This window comes from Lissotriton vulgaris, chromosome 3_1 (genome assembly GCF_964263255.1).
Source record: "Lissotriton vulgaris chromosome 3_1, aLisVul1.2, whole genome shotgun sequence".
Lineage (NCBI taxonomy): Eukaryota > Metazoa > Chordata > Amphibia > Caudata > Salamandridae > Lissotriton > Lissotriton vulgaris.
In genome coordinates, this window is record NC_141689.1 from 667,072,650 (window position 1) to 667,086,645 (window position 13,996).

General features: G+C 42.2%; 1 protein-coding gene across 3 annotated transcripts in view; it reads right to left on the minus strand.

Moving 5' to 3' along the window:
- Nucleotides 1–13,996, minus strand: part of LOC147726898 (solute carrier organic anion transporter family member 4C1-like) — a 575,548-nt gene that overhangs the window by 383,163 nt on the left and 178,389 nt on the right. The window lies entirely within an intron of this gene.

Sequence of the window (13,996 nt, forward strand, 5' to 3'; positions counted from 1 at the left end):
TGTGCCTCTTTGCGCTGCAATTGCGTCACTTTATTTGACGCAACGGCGGCGCAAATAATGCTCCCTATTTACAACGTGACGCATCTAGGAGACAACAATTGTCTCCTTTACCAATCCATCCGGAAGTAAACATCCTTAGTGGTAGAGTGCCTATGCGATACTGAAAATATAATTTTCTGTGTAAAGGAACAGTCACCAGATGCCAAAATGGCTCAAACACCCTAACAGACTTGATGTCCATGTATTCATAGGTCAATCTAGAGCTGATTGTTCGACATGATTCCTCCGCCCTAACACGTGCCCAATATTTCTTTTTCAGTGCATCTTTAGTTGGAAAAGCAACTATGGCTGGGCAATCCCACAAGTCGTGCAACCCTAGGGAGTATGGTTGTGATTTCAAATTCCTGAACCAGGGGGATTTTGCTAAAATGATCAGCCTTCATAACATCCTTCACACTATAAACATAATAAGCAAGCTCAGGGGTAGTTCACAGATGTCTTCAGAGAAGCAGGGGCCGTAATCGGATTTTGTACGTCACCACTTCGATCCCCCAAGTTACTAAACAGTGGATACAATGGAGTACTAGGTGGAAGGGAGACCAGATGATTCTTAAGGAAAATGCTCTCAGCTTTTATCAGGTGATCATTTGTAGAATACCCCCACAGTTCTGCACCATATAGTGCTGAGCCCAAAACCTATGCCTCATAGATCTTCAATTCAGAAAAGGGGGTGGTGATGAACAGAGTGTCTGAATTAAGCAGACCACTCTTACCCAGTCCAAAGATCAGGGCTTGATCCATCACCGTGTTTTAGCTCACTGCACCATCCCAGCTCAGAACCTGGCTACATGCAAATTAGTCTGTCCCTGGCCCAGTAATCATCACCACCCCCTTTTCTGAATCGTTTTTGTCCACCATAAGCGTGGAAGGGTATACTCAGATGTGAGTCCCTTGCTCATTGCACCATCAGGATTCAAGCAAGCCAGGCTAAAGACGGCTGAAATGCCAGAAACCGGTCCCCGGAAGCTTGTTTCCTTCCCAATATAAGAATTGGCTTGGTAGTTTGGTCTGCCCTGTTCCCATGATGCACTGGGCCAGGGACAGACTGATTTGCATATAGCCAGGTTCTGAGCTGGGATGGTGCAGTGAGATAAATAACGGTGATGGATCAAGCCCTGATCTTTGGACTGGGTAAGAGTGGTCTGCTTAATTCAGACACTCTGTTCATCACCACCCCCTTTTCTGAATCGTTTTTGGCCACTATAGGTGTGGCAGGGTATACTCAGACATGAGTCCCTTTCTCACTGCACCATCAGGATTCAAGCAAGCCGGGTCGAAGACGGCTGAAATGCCAGAAACCGGTCTCCGGTAGCTTGTCTCCTTTCTGGTGAAGAATTGGCTTGGTAGTTTAGTCTGCCCTGTTCCCATAATGCACTGGGCCAGGGACAGACTGATTTGCATATAGCCAGGTTCTGAGCTGGGATGGTGCAGTGAGATAAATACCGGTGATGGATCAAGCCCTGATCTTTGGACTGGGTAAGAGTGGTCTGCTTAATTCAGACACTCTGTTCATCACCAGCCCCCTTTCTGAATCGTTTTTGGCCACTATAGGTGTGGCAGGGTATACTCAGACATGAGTCCCTTTTTCACTGCACCATCAGGATTCAAGCAAGCCGGGCCGAAGACGGCTGAAATGCCAGAAACCGGTCCCCGGTAGCTTGTCTCCTTTCTGGTGAAGAATTGGCTTGGTAGTTTAGTCTGCCCTGTTCCCATGATGCACTGGGCCAGGGACAGACTGATTTGCATATAGCCAGGTTCTGAGCTGGGATGGTGCTGTGAGATAAATAACGGTGATGGATCAAGCCCTATTCTTTGGACTGGGTAAGAGTGGTCTGCTTAATTCAGAAACTCTGTTCATCACCACCCCCTTTTCTGAATCGTCATAGATCTTCAAAGCTGGTTGAATGGTTTTAGTGTATGTCATGAGGAGTCCTTAAGCATCGCCCTGAGAACTGCTTGAATTTAGTGGTTGCCTTACTAATATGAAGGTGCCCCAACATGCCCTCTGCAAATGTGACCCCTAGATATGCAAAAGAGTTCACCCTCTAAAGTGAATTGCCCACTAGACATAAACTACCCTTATAGGATCTATGCTGATTGAAAAACATTACCTTAGTTTTATCAGTGTTGATCTTCAAGCTGTGTGCGACTCAAAACTCTTTTAAAGTGAGTCAATGGTTTCTGAAGCCCACTCTGGGTCTTCGGAGATCAACAAGGTGTCATCTGTGAAGAGTAGGATTGGAGATTTAATACCCACCAAAGATGAAGCATCTGATTCCACTATGGACAAAAAGGACACAATGCCATTAATGAAGAGTGAAAACAAGGTAGGAGCCAGGACACAGCCTTGGCAGACTCCTTTGCAGACTGGTACCTTTTCTGTCAACTGGGCCTGTCCCCTCCCCAGTGAATACTTGCATAGTTATTATCATGCAAACGAATTAGAAGGGATAGAATAGGTGGAGGCATAGCTAGATCTGTTATGACCCTCCAAAGGCCAAATTGAGTAATCAAATCAAAGCCTGATTTTAAATTGGCAAAGGCAACATAAATGCTGCTCCTGCAGATCAAAACTGTTCTCCAGTATATTAACATATAGCAAAAGATCTGATCAATAGTTGAAATCCTGCAACGGAAGCCTGCTTGGAATGGGTTTTAAACTTCTTTTTTGCCCATCCAGTCTTGCATTTTGTTGAGGAGACAACAACCAAAGACTTTTTGAATGCAATTTATGAGACTTATTGGTCAGTAATTGGAGGGTATGGATCAGTCACCCTTTTATGTATAGATATTACAATAGCTCCGTTCCAATAATCGGGTTTAGGTGCCCATGCTGCTAAGAATTAGCCAAAGTTGAAATGTAACAATACCAGGCCTCTGTATCTTATAAGAATATGTCTGCTGGGATGCCATCCAGACCAGCCGCATGACCACGCCTGATGGCATTAAGAGACTTTAGAATAACAGCCATGTGAAACAAGGGGTTGGATTCAGTGTCCCTCCAAGCAAGACTGATGTCTATTGTTCCTGTGATATCAATGGAGTCACCAGAGGAGAGTTTGTTAAAGTAGCTGACCCAGTCTCTAGCAGCCACATTTTTAGAAAAGTCGGTTGCCTCTACTGAGCGTCCCCGTGAGACCGGTGACAAGAATTTAGAAAGATTGCTGGCTGAGCATTCGTCCAAAAGGGCCACCCACCTCTATTTATCCCAAGCTTTTTTTGCCCGAGCGATGGCCTTTTTATATGTCTTTCCAAGAACTGGGATACTTGAAGAGTCTTTATTTTTGATAGCTTTAACTAAGGAAGAGTTGGTTATACGACATTCTCATTTGTACCAGGAGTTATATTTGACTACTTTTTCCTGATTATGTGCATTTGTAATCGTAAAGTGAGAAAGAATTTGCTCAAAGAGTACCCCATCCTGAGCCACCACTTGGTCGGGACAACTAGGAAAGACCTCCCCAATATTAGTGAAAACAGCGTTGATATCCTCTTGGTTAGCGGGAAACATTTCTGGGCACACAGCAATCTGTTTCCACTTTAAATGACGATTGTCTGTAGACCAGATGGCTTCCCTGATGTAGGAGGGAGTGCAAGGGTCCAATGGAATGTGCTTGTAAAAAGCTTGAGAAGTGGCAGATAGAGAATTGTGATCACTCTCAATTCTATCTAACAATGAAATGTCAATGACTACTGGCCATAGTTCCAGGTCAACATGTATGAAAAATCTTATGACTTGTGTGGAAGGGTTTATTAAAATTATGAGAACCCTTTAGATCACTTTTGGTGCGGCCATTAGGAGCCCTATTATAAGTAATTTTACATAAACCGCTGAACAAGTCAAGCTGCATATTGGTGCATGTCAAGAAGTGGGACTGCCCATGCAGCCTCCTCATTCTCACTTAGATGGGCATCCTCATTATTTAGTGGTTCAAATGTGAGGTTAAAATTACCCGCTAAAATGAGAAGGTGGTGGTGAGATGGTGGTTAAGAAAATTCTCAAGTGCATGTAGAGTTCACAAGGCCCCTCTTACATAAATATTGAGAAAGGTTAATTGATAAGTGCTACCAATGTTAAGCCGGATTCTTAATATGGCAGGAGAATCAATTTTTAGCTAGTGGATTTTAGAGTTTAGTGAAGCACGGATCAAAATAAACAGACCCCCAGCAGCCCTGCCCCTTCGTCTCAGGATAGCAGGGACAAATAAATTAAGATATCCCAGTGTATGGATTGGGTTCCAGAGACCAGGTTTCTGGGAACATACAATTGTCATGTTTGTCCATTGCAATAATCCATTCTGTAAGAGGTATTTTGTATGGCCAGCTATGTTCCAGGATGTAAGATGTACTTTGGTAGGGTAACGACAGTAACGTCGGGTAGGTCGACATTGGGGGTGATATACTGTTGGGTGGAAATGGAGGCAAGATATTAGCAACTTCGCAAGCAGGATTGACAGGCAAAGAATTAAGGGAAAGAGGGCTCAAAAAGGGACTCCCATTATGTCTAAGGTTAGTCAAGTGATTACATTTTCCTTAGACGTCCTGGTGTATTAGAGATTATTGGCTGGACTGAAGGTGGACTACAAGTGGAATGGTTGTCTCTCTCTGTCAATCTTTATCGTTTAGCCTCATATGGGAATCGTCACATATCCAGTTGGCCACTTTAGATGTGTGATGACCTGACCAAGGATATTTAAATTGTAGTCTGGAATAGCCAGGAAGACTACTCCAATGTCTAATGCCACCAGGTTATCGACTAAGTTCTTTGACGTTAGTATAGTTTCTATGGTGTCAAAGTTAGAGGTGGGATAGGTGATTCTTTTAACAGTACGGATAACATCATGGATAAAGGAGCGACAACCTCTAACATGATGTATCCAATGGGTCACTCTGTTCTTTAGTGATTCTTCCCCTTCATTCCTCCCTGTTGTAATCAGTTTGGGGACATTTGTCATCATTATAGTTGTATCCTTTTTGGTCCTACTTTGGGAATTAGGAACTTTAGTGTGAAAGGAGGACCCTTGTACAGAATGGGGGAACCAGGGCTGACCGAAGGAGGATAATGTACCTGACTTCCCAAAGATGAGCCAGCCCGAGATTTACCTGTCCTAGGGTTTCATTTATGGATTTTGGCGACCAAGGTTTTTAAAGGACGCCAGACTTGTTGGCAGTTGCTGAGTTACTCAAAGATGAAGGTGGACCCTTGCATACCACTCCTGATACCTTGGAGATTGTGTTCTGCATTGAAGGGATACGCTGTGCTGTTATTTATTACAAACTAGGAACTGAATCATAGTATCAGTTAATGATTGAAGCAGAATTTTAAGTGCCCCAATTTCAGCCTTTAGATTAAGGATGAGGGTGTGTTGGTGGCCCTGGTCAGTTTGTGTTCCTGATGAAGCAATCTTTGGGGTAAAAATACGAGCAGGTATGTACATAACATTGTACTGGTCTACAATTGTTTCCCCCAAGGGTGCATATTGATTACTGTGCATTACATATATATCCTATAATAAGGACTGCAGGACATTATTGTGATCAGGAGGTATTCCTCCAAGGATTAGTGGAAGATGAGCTATAGCCTCAATGGGTTGGGCTTGAGCTCTTTTCCAATGCCCCTTGAACAGACCAGATATACTTCATTGCTTCAGCGAGTGGTTAATCGATGCAGACGGTCTATTGGGGGTTAAAGCATGAGAAGGGGTCAAATTGGGAGGGGCAAGAATCACTGCACATTCCCCCAATAAGTTGTCAATGCGATCTAACATGCAGTTCTCAGCTCCAAGTTTGGTGGGTTTTTCCTTTTTTATTTTTGGCCACACCCAGCCCCCCTTCTGGACCTTTCCTTTAACCATTGGCAACAGTACTCTGATTTCAGATTTAACAGGTTAACAAAAACCCAGGTAAGATGACAACAATCTTAAGACTTTTATTAGTACAATGACAGGGTTAATCACAGCAGAACAGACAAGGTTAATCACAGCAAAAAAGACCTAAATAATTGAAACTAGCTTTGTATTATTAGGTCAAACCAATGCACTCTTAAAAGATTTTTTGACATGTATGGTATAAATGGGTTGTTGACTCCTCTAAGATTCACTTTAGTTGAAATGGTATTTTATATAGAGATGTATATTTGTTTTTAAGTCTGTGTCTTGTACCGGGGTATTGATGTGACTTAATCCTATTTATTGGAGATTTTAAGATAGTTCTAAATGCAATGTTTTAATGAAGTGCAAATCTGTGTATATTTCTGGAAGAATTTATTTATTGGAAATAAAAGAATATGATTTGACTAAGAACATGGATTTAACCCAGATCCCTTGACTGGGTGTGAGTGTTTGAAAAGTTTCAGCACTCCGTCCATCATCTTGTTTTGTTTACTATGTTTGCACTAAATGGACAAGGGTATGCCCTGAGGTGGGTCCCTTGCTCTCTTGCCACTGTTTTCAAGCTAGCCTGGCTGATGAGGGACGATTTCCCAAAATCGGTTCCAGGATGTTTGGTTCCAGTCCAGCAAGGACTTGGCCTGGCAGTTCGGGCTCAACTGTTGCCATGGGACCAGAGTCAAGACTGATTTGCATGTGGCTGGGTCCTAACTGGGGTGGCATGGTGAGCCAAGAACAATGGATTTAACCCAAATCTTTTGACTGGGGGTGAGTGTTTGAAAAGTTAAAAGCACTCCGTCCATCGTCTTGTTGTGTTGACTAAGGCTGATGCCAATATTATTTTAGTCTTGCATCATAATGTAATGTTTTTGCTGTTTCTGATGTTTATTTATAATGAGTTTCTTACTAACACTGATGTCACTTTTGAAATGTTACAAATTGTGTTTAACTGTTGTAATGCATTCTGTCAGTTGTTGGGGCTGCATAAGCAAACAAACAAATAAATAAAGAAGTACATAAATAGGATATTTTCTACACTTAACCCTGAAGGGCAAAATTACCAGAAAGAGATAAGAAAATCCTTTGCAGATCCTCTGATGAGAATTCATAAGTATGGACTGGTGGAGTATCCAATAGTTGATGGGAAGTTTGTTTCTGACAGGCTGCACTTGAACAAAGGTTGCTTCTGTATTTTATGTTTTGAAATCACCTTCATGTTTTAAGTATATATTTCTTAATTCTGCCTCGATGTATAAATGGTGAAGGAGGTAAAAGTATTATGTAAAATCTGGAACTTGTTTGTGTACTACTTTAGATTATTTTATATTAACCCATTATGTGCTTTGATGTTATATAGAATGAGTATATATCTATGTGTACATCTGAAAGTGTGACAGATTTTTTCAGAACTTATCCTTTAAAAGACTTGCGTTGCAGAAAGAATGTATGACGTTACAACGCATATATTTACAATACATACCTTTACAACGCAGTTTTTACATCGTAACATCCTTTACAACGCACTCCATTACATTCCATGACACTACATCGCATCTTTAGAAACTACCTTTACAACACATTCCATTACATCGCAATATACCTTTACAACGCATACCATTACGACTAATACCATTACATTGCTGTTCAGGTAAGTATTGGATAGTATAGTGGTAAAAATGACTATTCTAATTCCAGGGGGTGCAACAGTAGGGTAAGTGTTGGATAGTGTAGGGGTAAAAATTACTATTCTAATTCCAGGGGGTGCAACAGTAGGGTAAGTGTTAGCTAGTGTAGGGGTAAAAATTACTATTCTAACTCCAGGGGGTGCAACAGTAGGGTAGGTTTTGGATAGTGTAGGGGTACTATGCGTTGTAATGGTATGCATTGTAATGGTATGCGTTGTAATGCATGCGTTGTAGTGGCATGCGATGTAGTGTCATGTGTTGTAATGCCTGCATTATAGTGATATGCAATGTAAAAGATGTTGCGAATTAATGACTGTGTTGTAAGTGTAGTGCGATGTAATGGTTGTGTTGTAAAGGATGTTTCCCCTGCAGAAAGCCCAAGAGGAACTAATACAGAAACAATTTTCTCCACTTAATGCCCAGCACCTTGGAAAGAGCAGCCCTCATATCACATACTTTCTACCTTGTTGCAAAATTTCAGGGAAAAGACAAAAACTCACTGTTTTAACGTATTCCTGCTGCCCACTGAGCAATTACCCCAGCATTTTTTTTTAACCAAGCATCTGTGCCCCTGTTAGGCAAAGAGGTGGCTGGCATCTGTGGGGAGGGTGGGCAGTAGCGTGAGAACAAAGATTTTAAAAAATCCTCTGATGTCCTCCCCTCATAACCTCTTCTGAACTGGATGATGCAGTGTGTCCACCAATCCTGGTACTGCTCTCATGCTGTGAGAGCAGCGCCCTGAATAGACAGAGAAGCCTCACTCTGCGCAACCTAACATCCTAGAGGCCTGCACTTACCCTAATCCAGCTGTCTTAGAACAGCTGGGTTAGAGGTCTCAAGGTGCACGGCTGGATGGCCGTCTCAAGACGGCTTACCAAAGGGACATGCACACCTTGAAAAGTGTACAAACAACCCACCCCCTGCTGCAGTCAGTCAGCAGCGGGCCCCATCCCTGTCTTGGCGCATTTTATTTAGCATCTTTGGGGGTAACTTAAATGGGCCGATGCTCTTCCGCTCCAATGGAGGACCCGCCCCTGGTTCGGTGGCTCACTCTTGAACACATATGCTAGGCTTTTATCCCCACTGAGCTTCATAAATATCCTCCTGCGCACCAAGTCTTCATTCGCACCTGGCCAGTATCTCTGTCGGAATATATAGTGTTCAGTAGCACCTGTTCGCACTACATACATAAATACGCCCAATAAAATTGATAAACAATTACAATTGAAAGCCAGGCTTACAAAGCATCCTTCTTTTAAATGCCATTCAAACCTGTGGCTTCAGGTTAATACACACATGCACACAAACACACACGTACAAACACAGACACTCTCTGTCTTTTCTCACTATCTCTCATTGAGCCTGTACATTAAATCAGTGGCTTGTAGAATGCTTTGCACATGACTTGTGAGGAGGTAGGTAAAACTTGTTATCCAAAGAACAGACTTTCTGTGAGTCACATAAATACAGTCTCATAACAGTATAAGAGAGTTTCCAATTGATTTCAAGGTGGTAAGCAAAGATTTGATACTACAACGTCTGTAAACGCCAGAAACTGCATTGGACATTGATGCAGGTTTGACAACGTTTATGAGTAGCTACCATACATGTACCTGGATGTTTACAGGAAGGTGAAAGAATTCAACTTGCGGTATCCTTCCTTCACCGTGTTAGCTGGACCTGTGTAAGGAGTGATAACACTTCAAAGTTAAAATGTTCCCCTGTGTCCAGGATGAAGTGCCAGATTACAGAATTTAAAGTCTGACATATTTCCAGAGGTAAATTACTTCACCAGAGTCTCAAGGGTTGATGTGAATAACTATAGCATATTGATATCTCCCAGAGTACTTCAGTTACTTGTAGACATTATTAATCAACCCATTAACCAAATAATTAACTCATCCTTTGAATCCGGTAATGTACAAGACACTTGGAAGATTGCGGCAGTAAAAACCCTCCAAAAAAAGAAAACTATGGATCCGGCCACACTCACCAATCTCAGACCAATTTCATTGTTACCCTGGCAGAGTAAATTGGTGGAAAAATTGGCTAACTCCCAAATCAACGACTTCCTGTCAAAAGAAAATATCCTTCATCCGAAATAATCAGGTTTCAGACCCCGCCATTCAACAGAATCAGTGCTACTTCACACTATAGAAACATTAAAGCTTGCCTTAGATCAGGGCAAGGATGCAGTACTGATTCTGTTGGATTTGTCGGCCGCATTGACACGATTTCTCACGCCATTTTACTTAACAGACTTCTTACAAGTGGCGTCACTAATAAGGCGCAAGCCTGGTTTTCCTCTTTTTTGGAAAATAGACGCAACATAATTACCCTTGGTCAACACAAGTTCATAGAAAAAGAGCTTCTATTGGGGGTCCCCCAGAGCTCTTCCCTAAGCCCAACGCTTTTTAACCTTTATATGACCCCACTACTTGGCCTGATTGATTAATTTGATGTCGAAGCTATTACCTACGCCGATGACACCCAGATCATCCTTTCCCTTGATAAAAACTCTTCATTATCTGAAGAAAAATGTTATCACTGCCTAACAGCTGTCATGAATTGGATGTATCTTAACCATCTAAAATGTAACAGCCAAAAAAACGAAATTATGCTTTTCGGGAAAACAAACCTCTTTGCGCCTAGCTTATGGTGGCCTGAAAACATGGTTCCACCACCGAATACTACAGGCACTGCACGTAACTTGGGGATCAAATTTGACTACTCCCTATCATTTCACAGCCAAGCACTAGCAACGGCAGGCATGTGCTTCCATACTATAAAAATCCTGAGGACGTTTCTGAACCTATTACCCGTAAAATGCTAGAAAAACAGTTGCAGTGGCCTTAATTCTATCAAGACTGGACTACTGCAATAGCCTGTATGCAGGAGCAAATAAACTGAAGTTAAAAAGGCTACAGGTAGTACAGAACACAGCGGCCAGGCTCGTACTTAGGTTACCAAGAGGATCTTCCACTAGAGAAGCACTACAAAGACTACACTGGCTACCGATTCACAAAAGAATTCTGTTTAAATTATTAACGATCATCTACAAAGCAGCAAAATCATTAGATCCGACGTATCTCAGGTCCAGAATCTGGCCATACACAACACAACGTTGTCTGCAATCCTCATCGGGCAACTATTTGGTTGTTCCGAGCTACAGACTGAAAACAAAAGGAGGCAAATCCTTAGCAGCTCTAGGAACAAGAGCCTGGAACAGTCTACAATTACAGCTGAGACTAGCAAAATCAGAACGCCTCTTCAGGAAGCTCCTAAAATCTTGGATGTTTGCTGCCCCAGACAGATATGACACTAGATAGGAGCTCTCGGTCTAATTCTTTTTATGCTCTAATTTCACTTCTGTTTTTGTTTTTGATCCTCTGGTTCACAGCGCCAAGATGCTCCTTGGAGTGAACGTAGCGCTTTATAAATAAATTAATTAATTCATTCATATCCTCTAAAAAATTGTTCTATAGAAGAGTGAGGAATTATTTTACCTTTCCAGTTAAACCTTGTATTACACAGTTAAGGAAGTTGCATGCTAAAGACACTCAGTTTAGCATTTGTGTGCATTTGGTTTTATATTTATCAGTGAGTAGCCAAACCATTTATGGAATTATCATGGCTCTATAAACAGTTTTTTCACTGTGCTGATATTAATTTCTTTGAATTTTGTGATAATTAATGAGTTTCCCATGAGGGGTCCTTTGTCGCATCTTGAAAGGCTGTTTTAGGCAATTAGGGGGTTTATTTACAAGCCCCTTACGCCACTTGTGCATCACTTTTTATATGGGAAAAAGGGATGTACTGGTGGTGCAAGGGGCTTGTAAATAAGTCTCCTAGATATTCGAATATAAGCTTCTTTGGGTACTCTCCCATCTAATTTTGTAAGGCCCTGATTCCAAGTTTGTAGAACAACAGGTGCCTTTTATATTGTGAGCTTTTATAGGGTGGGATAAATAGTTCCCATTATCAGTTTCTGGGGAATCATTTGCAATGTTTTGTGATTAACGCACCAAAATATGCATCGTACCGTAAATACTATACGCTGTGTCCTTGTTTAAATCCAACAGGTTTGACCTGCTGAAATTTAAAGAAAGGGGAGATACTCAACACACCTAGGCCCACATGCATCATTGTAGGAATTTGAGATTCCTAAATTGCGAAAATTAAGGAATCGCAATTTAGGAATCGCTAATTCCTATGCATCAAAAAATCGCAAAGGTTTTAGCGATTTCCTAATTTTCCTTATTTGCGATTCGCAATTAAGGAATCGCAAATAAGGAAAATTAGGAAATCGCTTTACATTGATTCGGAATCAATGGGAAGGCTTTCTCATTTTGCAAATTCTCAATTAAGGAATCGCAAAATGAGAATGCAATTTCAAGGGTGCAGGGGGGGTCCAAAGGACCCCCCTGCACCCCTGGAATGTCATGTAAGTACATTTTACCCACACACATGTCCCAAGGGCATGTGTGTGTGTAAAACGTAAGTTTCAAAAATGCATTTTTTTGCATTTTTGAAACTTTTCGCAAATTACCATGAAGGTTCACTTCATGGTAATTTTCCCCTAATTGCGAATTCGCAAATTAAAATTAATCATGCATAGCATTTAAGAAATCGCAAATTTTGCGATTTCTTAAATGCTATCGCAATATGAGAAATCGCAAAAAATTGTGATTTCTTAAATTGCGATAAATGAAAAATAAATGATGCATCCCAAAAAGTGATTTTGGAATCTCAAACGGCCGAATTTTGCGATTCGCACCGTTTGCAATTCCAAAATCGCTTGACTAGTAATTACTCGGGGTGGTAAATAAAGCCCAACTTGTAACGCCAAACTCTGCGCAAACAGGTTTGCGCAGGGGTTGGGAAACACTAACCCACTTGTCATCAGTCTAAGGGTTTTATTACGAGCCTGGTGGTCCACGGGCCTTTTCAGACCTACTGGGGATCAGTGGTAGTGGTCTACAAACTACCCCATTATGAACAGTGTAGTCCTTGGAGTCTATGGATCCCTGATGGTGACACAACAGCATTCAGGCTAAAAAGTGATTGGCGGGGTCGCTGTGGCTCACCAAGCACATTACGAGTTCCCTCACTGCCACACTTTTCATGGTGGTGTGACCGCCATCAAAAGTGTGGCATTGAGAAATCAAAGAGGGCCCTACAGGGCCCTCTTGTGCCTCTTGACATGTGGATGCACAAAGGTGGGCACAATATGTACCTGTTGTGTGCATGCACACCAGTACTCCCAAGCATCGACTGCAGCAGTCCATTCCATGCAGGTACTGATTTTGACGTTCCCATTGCAGTGTCTATGTCATAGGCCTCGCCCTCTAAACGCCAAGGAACTGCCCACCAGACTAGAGAAAACTCCTAATCTGGGGGGCCGTTCAAACATGGGTTTGGCAGTGTGGGAACGGGGCCGTCCCACTCCCGCTCCTGTACTGCCAAACTCATGATGAGGCCCTAAGAGAATTATTTATAATGTCTTATGGAGTCCTTTGGTTTTAGTTCATATTTTTTACCATTATATTATGCCAGGGCGTAGTTCGGGGAGTTGTGCTGCGTGGAACTCTGCGAAGTTACAAAAAAACTCTGCAAAGTTCTGCGAGTAGCAGAGTGCAGTGCGAACTGCAGTTTGTGCTGGTATTCCTGCTGCTCGGGTAGAAATTCTACCCGAGCAGCAGCTCGCGCTCGCAAACTTACCTTTCGCGATCACAAACTTACCGATTGCGAAGCAGAGTTTTCTGTACTCTGCGAGCTCCGCGGAGTGCAGAAAACTCCACAAACTCTGCAAACGGAGCAAAGTTCACTGCCCAGGCCGACATTATAGTAGATATTTAGGATTGTATCCACAAACAATGGACAATTATGGGTGCATAATTATCCCTCTTCCTTAGTGCACATTTCCTTTTTTTATTTCTTTTCACAAACATTCCCAAAAGCAATTCTGGAAAGCTGCACTTTTGTGAAGACTCATGCTCTTTCTGTGCAGTTTCCCATAGTTGAGAACTCCGTACAGGATGGACTGAACCTTCAGTGCAAATTCACTCTACAAGGGGACTCTGCTCTTTCACCCCACCATATTGGGGTGATCCATTCTCCATCTCATCCTGGAAGGGGATTTACTCCATCCCGCCTGCTGGAGTAAATCTCTCACTATTTCCATGGGGGGAAGATGTCAGAAAGGAGCTTAGGACTGCTCTCTGACATATGCCTGTGGGCATTCCTAAATGTTTAGTGCAAACAACACCTCAGAATGCTCATTTCTGACCCTATGAGTGGGATTTACATGTTCAGATTTCTCTGTACACGTGAAAGAGCGTACGTACTTCTAAAACCATTCAC